The sequence below is a fragment of the Jaculus jaculus genome, unplaced genomic scaffold (genome assembly GCF_020740685.1).
Source record: "Jaculus jaculus isolate mJacJac1 unplaced genomic scaffold, mJacJac1.mat.Y.cur mat_scaffold_37_1_1805170_arrow_ctg1, whole genome shotgun sequence".
Classification (NCBI taxonomy): domain Eukaryota; kingdom Metazoa; phylum Chordata; class Mammalia; order Rodentia; family Dipodidae; genus Jaculus; species Jaculus jaculus.
In genome coordinates, this window is record NW_025423493.1 from 423,247 (window position 1) to 430,677 (window position 7,431).

Sequence of the window (7,431 nt, forward strand, 5' to 3'; positions counted from 1 at the left end):
GCAATGTCAACCACAGTTACTACTACTAGACTTTATCCGTATGGTTTTTATGTGAGACAGCCTCTAACTAAGTTAAGCAGACTGACTTGAACCCACTATATAGCCCAAGTTGGTCTGGAACTTCCAACATTTCATTTTTCCTAACCCTCCCTAGAAGGTGATATGATAGGCCTGAATCACCATGACTGGTCTGCAAGTGAGATTAGAACCCAAGCCTGGGCCACATCTCCTATTTACAATTAACAGAGTATTGGGGGAAGGGATCAAAGAGGAAGTAGCATGACGTATGAGGTTTCTGTACACAGCTATTTCTTGATTTCTGCATCCCAAATTTACCATTCAAAACCTTGGGTTGCCAGCCAAAGTTCCTTCCCAGTCCAGGTTTCACCATGCACAGCTAATTCCAGACCATTGAAGACACAGAGACATTGAAAAAGATGGAGAGACAAAGAGGACATGTGTCTGTGGGAAAGGGGTCACTGTTATGAATCCCTATGCTTAGCAAAGCTTGCAGTCTTTAGTAGTTTTATAGTTGGATAACAAGATATTAACACTGAGAGCTCTTGGGAACATCATGTGTACAATTCTGTTTCTCTAACACCACTCTGGGCTCCTGGCAGCACAATGTATTTTAGTTAGAGTTCTGTAAAGGAAGATAGTCAATAGAATTAATATGTATTAAAAGGGGGGGGGGTTACATTTGGCTTTAAGACTAAGAACTGGATAGCCTAACAACAACTGGCTAGACTTAGAACTCTGTGGTCACTCAGTACATGAGGCTGGATGCCTCAGCAGTTCCAGTCTGGCACTATAGACCAAGATGATTCTTGGGGACCTGCTGGTTTTCAGTCTATGTGAAAAGGCTGGTGAAGCCTGGTTCACATGTCCATGAAGGATAGCAGCAACAGTGGGGAAGCAAGCATTCGTGATGAGGAAAGACAGCCAGGCTGATGGCCCTGTTTTCCTGGGGCTGCTTTTTAGATAGCCTGTCACATGAAGGGCTGGCTACTCTGAGGGAAGGTGTTAATGTGTTCCTAAATAATTCATGGAAATGCCCTCACAGACCCAGTCAACAGGTGTGTCTCATAATTAACTCCTGATCTGATCAAGTTGACAATAGTATTAAGTTGTCACACGTGTATGTGACATTATGCTTCATTTTCCATTCCCTCACCCACCACACAATTCTTGTCTGGCTAGATCCCTTGCCCCAATACTGTGAACCTAGCATTCCTGTCCCAAGAGTACCATGAGTTGTAAGTTAAATTTTTAGTATTTTCATTTCTAAAATCAATGAAATTGGTCAGAAAAAGTAATTGTTTTAAAAATTAATTTCATATTTTTAGTTACTAATTGCAAAGGAAATTTTAATACTTGTATAACAACTCCCATGTGAATAAAAATTATTTATATTCCTTTTGATACTGAGAAAATGTTTATGATTTATAATATAAACAAAATCCAACTACATTTTTTGAAAAATCCATGAAAGCAAGGGGTATTAATTTAGGATTATTATCTACTGGTAATTCATATCCATCTTGTAGCAATCTAGTTATACAAAGGAGTACATCTAGAATTTATTCTTTCATTCTACCCATGCAATGTAGTTTCTAATATTCATAACTAAAATATTACAAGGTGAAAAGAACATAACACACATGGATGTCATGCACAGATCAGCATCGCAGGCCCTGGAACTTATGGGTAAACTGCTGACTATGCAGTATACTCTCATAGAAGGACTTTGTTAACCTTCCAAATTTAAGTCACACTGGAGTAATAAAATCAGAATTGTGATTCTCTTATTTTTTATATCTTTAAAGAATCCAAAGGAATTTAGTATGAGTACAAGATCCAAAACCACTGCTTTGAAGCAAGCATTACCATTGTTGAACTATCTGCAAGTGGCATCTTAACTTGAGATGAAACAGTTTGCAGCTGTGCTGTGGGCTTTCACTCTTACTCATGATACTCAATTGAGGTTATATACTCAACTCAGAATATTCTGCTCATTTTGTTCTTGATTGAATCCAGTTATGCAAATGCCCTACAATATGTTGGGAACTGCAAAAAGTGTTACTTTCCAAAGATGTCTTATTTTATAGAGAAACTGAGCATGTAGTACACATTTTCCATTATTCTCACACTTTATAACTCATATTTTCCTGTTCTTGGCATGTTTCATGTAGTCAGTATATTATTACAATCATGAACCAATATGGTATATTTGATAGTGGTGAGAAATAATGAATGCATATTTGTTCACTAAGTCCATACTTTAAGTTATGGATCACTCTTCACTGTGATACTTTGGCAGCTTTTCACAAATACATGTCATATATCCTGCATCCCAGTATTAGAATAATATCACTGCACCCCCCCCCAAATTATCTGACATATACTTACTGATCACCATTTCCTTTCCATAAACACATTGCAAACAGATATCTTGACTGCCACTGATTTTTAAATATTTCTATAGTTCTTCATTTTTCTCAATTTTATATTTTTGAAATGATGTTTCCATGGTGGATAGTAGGGAATTTTCTTCTTCTCTTGTACAGTTCTAGTCCTATGATCAATGTCTCAGTATTACAATCTCACAAGCATACTCTTCTTCTACTTTATTTGGAAATGGCATCTCACAGCACAAATTAGAGGGGCCCTGAAATCACAACAATCCCAATGCATCATCCTCCCAAGTGCTGGGATGAGAAGCATGAGAAAATCATTAAGTCAACCCACCACTTGTTACCTCTCCCTTTCCCCCATATTATTTACCTTCCCTGCCTTTCTTTTTCTCTTTTTACTTCCCCCATGATTTTTCACACATATCACAGGTGGGGCTCAACCTAACAACCTCCTGCCTCAGCCTGCTAATGTTGAGATTTTAGACATATTCCCATGCCCTTCTCAGAACGTTTATGGAAAAGAGAGTGTAAGACTAGTACTTGACATGTAGGTCAGTTGACTTTGGAACATTGTAGCTAACATTGCCTTCAAAATCATAAATCAATATCACTGCCTCAGTAATGGAATGAGAGAGGTGTATCACCATGCCTTACTAAAAACTTCTTGACTGTCTCTTCTCCCTCTGCTCTGGCTTCCGTGGCCAATTAAGATTAACTGGCCATGGCCAGTAGCTTCCCTTCTCCAACTTCCTGGTGAATCCTAGAAGCAGCACCATCTATGAGAACACAGCATGTTTCCTAGGCTGGATTTCTCTTAAACAATCCATCTGTGAGCCTTCATAAACAAACAAATGCTCAGTGAGGAGAGGGTCCTGGCTCACCTTTTACCCCAGGCCATGAAACCAGGTGCTTGGTAAGTGTTTCCGGGAAGGGTGTGGACAGTGTTCTCCATTCAGGAAGAGGACAAGTTCAGAAGGCAGGATAGGAGACTGTGGACCTCACACTGCCATAGCCCTACACAGCAAGAAAAAGACACTGCTGGTGGATGTTAGATCAGCCTCATCTCCAAGGCAATTCCATACACTTGCCTTGCTGCAGCCTCAATACCCTGGCAGGCAGCAAGTGACTACATCCCACTGTTCAGCAAAAACTGAGCATTAAAAGTGGGGATTGGATCATATGGTAGATCAATCTTTAGCTGTTTTAGGAACCTCCACACTGATTTCCACAATGGCTGGACCAGATTACATTCCCACCAACAGTGTAGAAGGGTTACTCTTTTTCCCCATCCCCAACAGCATTTATGATCATTTGTTTTCATGATGGTAGCCAATCTGACAGGAGTAAGATGGAATCTCAATGTAGTTTTAATCTGCATTTCCATAATGACTAGGGACATAGAACATTTTTTAGATGCTCATATGCCATTCATATTTCTTCCTTTGAGAACTCTATTTATCTCCATAGCCCATTTTTTAATTGCCATGATTTCTTATTATTTAACTTTTATAGTTCTTTTTATATCCTAGTATTAGTCCTCTATCAGATATATAGCTGGTGAAGATTTTTTCCCATTCTGTAGGTTTCTTCTTTGCTTTATTCACAGTGTCCTTTGCAGTACAAAATCTTTGTAATTTCATGAGGTCCCAGTGGTTAATCTGTGGTTTTATTGCCTGAGCAATTGGGGTTGTATTCAGGAAGTCTTTGCCAAGACCAATATGTTGAAGGGTTTCCCCTACTTTTTCCCCTAGCAGTGTTAGAGTTTCTGGTCTGATGTTAAGACCTATAATCAGGGAGGGGATATGATAGAGAATGGAATTTCAAAGGGGAAAGTGGGGGAAGGAAGGGTATTACCATGGGATATTTTTTTATAATCATGGAAAATGTTTTTAAAAATTGAGAAAAAAATAAATAAGATTTTAAAAAAGTGGAGATTGGCTCTTCTAAGGTTCTATGTGGACGAGTTGGGTGAGAGTGGAGCCCACAGCCTGTGAATGCCAGGCAAGTGCTGAACTGCTAAACTGTACATCTTAGTTTCTTGAAAGATCACTAAGTTTTCCAGAATTTTCTGGAAAATTTTTGGTTTTATAGGATGCTCTAAACTTTGTCTATTTTGTCCCATATCTCTCCTCATCAACTAGAAATACAAGAGTACCCTTTCTGGGCTTAAGGAGAGATTTGAAGTAAGGGATAGGACCCCCTACCACTTCACATAACTGGGCACTGGATAGGACATACAGGTATAGGCAGAAGGAGATGGGAAGGGGTAAAGCCTCTGCACACAGCTGCTCCTGAAATCCTGCATCCTCCACTAACTACCGAAGCTGGACAGTCATCTCTCTACACTTCTAAAACCAAGATCACACACAGACACATGCATAAATTGCACAAGAGGAATTTTGTCTAACCACAAGCCAGAAAGTGATAATTGTGATTCTAGCCCATGTCCTTAGTGACCCGAGAACTCAAAGGAAATATTTCATAAGGAACGTGTAGTGAGAGACTAGAGAAAGATGGGCCAGTGGCAGTACAATATGGGGTCACATCCACATGCCTAGATTAAGACAGTCAAAGAGACTCACAGAGATTCAGAGACAGATAGGTTCAGGGTAACAACCCAAGACACAACCTTAGAAGCAAGCACAACACATCGCAGGCAAGCTATAACCTTGATCCTTAGCTGTGCCTCCCTGAGGGTCTGCAAGAGGGTTTGGGAAATATAGGGAAAAGAATGGCTACCCTGGGAAAGTGGGTGGCTATGATCACACAGAATGACCAAAGTCTCTTCTGTCCAGCTGCTGCCAGGGTACCTGGTGAAACTATCTTCTCAAATAATCCCACACTATTGCTGAAGTCTCCATTTCCTACACACCATGACCAGATACTCTGTCCTTGCCCTCAAACCATGGATAAAAGGCGCACATGTTTTCATATGGATCAATAATATCAGTTTTTAGCACCATGATGCCTCTCTAAACCCTCCTAGATCTCTGCGTGATATCTAAAACATGGATGTATGACAACCTCACCACCACAGGTTAACTACCTTCTGGATGGTCACTGGTAGGTGAGGGTCGCCAGAACCAAAACACAGAATTTAGGTCACAGAGCATGAAGTTCTGAGCAGCAGGGCTATGGAATGGAACCTGATGACTCAGGAGCAGATATAAGAAATGTAGGTGTTCAATTACACTGACACCAGTTTGCATAACCTTGAAATCAGATACACACATTCCAGGAGGTGAGAGAGGTCTGCAAGTCCTGATCTCTCACCTCCAGAACCCAGGAAACAAGTGACACAGACAATGGGGAACCAGTGAACAGTCTTACATGGTTATATGTTACTCCCATTTTCCTCTGGCCTAGGAAGCCAGACACAAACTCACCATGTTTAAATCCTGGGGTCTAAAGTGCCCTCACTTCATTCCACTGCAGGAATGTTTCACAGAGAATACTGGAAAATTTCAGGTTTCCATCTATAAAATTAATAAGGACACAAGTCAAGGTCAGACATGTTTATGATTTAAGCATAAATCATTATTACTATAACATTATTATTTTAAGTATGTAGAAGGAATGTTCTCTGTATGCAGGTAATCATCACCAAAAATCTTGCTACCTGTGCTGGAATTCTTTACTTTCAGCTCACAAGAGACTTGAAGCTGACATCAGAGTGAGGGGCTCCTTTCCCTTCCCATATCCTCTTAACTTTCTCCATTTCTATTCTTCTCATGCTCTCCATAGGCCATGACTTCACTCTTCATAGCTCCTTAAGCCTCACTCCTTCTGGATATCTGGGCTCCAGCCTCAAATCCCATCCAAATCTCATCTTCCCTCAGAATTCTTTCCCTGAAGTCCTTCCCTCAGGCCCTCATCATTGCCTTTCACAGACCACGACTACTTCTGTCACACATATAAGGCTTGTCTTACATAGCTCCGCCTTCCATGCTCTTCAGTCTTTCATCCATCCTCAGAAACTATTCTCCCATCATTTTTAGAACCCTGTGTGCTTATTGAGCTCACAGCCTCCTGGAATCTTTGACATTAAAACTACTGGCCTATTTGTCCCGTAGTGGAAAGCAATGAGGGACTCACCCACCAAATCCCCAACCCATGGCATCAGCTTCCCTCACTCTACAGTAAGATAAGCTCCATATCCCACTGTTTTCCAAGGTTTTATGGTCCCAGAGCATTAGTAACTATGATCTCCACAAAACAAGATTTTTACTCTTTCCATACTGCAGCCAAACCACACTGGCAAGCAGAGAGCAACCACCATTCTGGTGGGGGGAAAAAAAAGCTGAGTCAATACAGTGTGGTGGGTTGGTTCAGGTGTCCCCCATCAACTCAGGTGTTCTGAATGCTAGCTTTCCAGCTCATGGCAATTTGGAAATGGAAGCCTCTTGTAGACAGTGTATTGCTGGGGTGGGCTTATAGATGTTATAGCCAACTTCTTGCCAGTGTTTGGAACATGCTCCTGTTATTTTCCATCTAACATTGGCCAGGAGATTATGCCCACCCTCTGTTCATGCCATTGTTTCCCCTGTCATCATGGAGTTTCCCTTTGACTCTGTAAATCAAAATAAACATTTTTAAGCCACAAGCTGCTGTTGGTCAGGTGTTTTTCGCCAACAATGTGAATCTGACTACAACAAGCAGTAAATGGCTTCTCTGAGGTCCACTAAGGTGGGAAGTGGAATGAACTTAATGCACAGGACATGACAGGTACATGCTTCATTACTGAAACTTATATACTTGGTTATTCTTTATTTGAGACAGTTTAATAAGTATCCTATTTGGCCTTGAAATATCTTGGAAGACTGGATTGGTCTGAGGCTTGTGGTTCTCCTTCGTGTCTTAAGGTTCTGAGTACTTGAGATTACAAATATCCATATTTCTATTTAGCAGTAAGATTGGACCCACATATTGGACTCTTCCCCTGTTTTACCTTAAAAGGAGACTGATACAGGAACATCCAGAAACAAAAGGAAGGAGGCAGGAAGAAGGAAGACCTCTA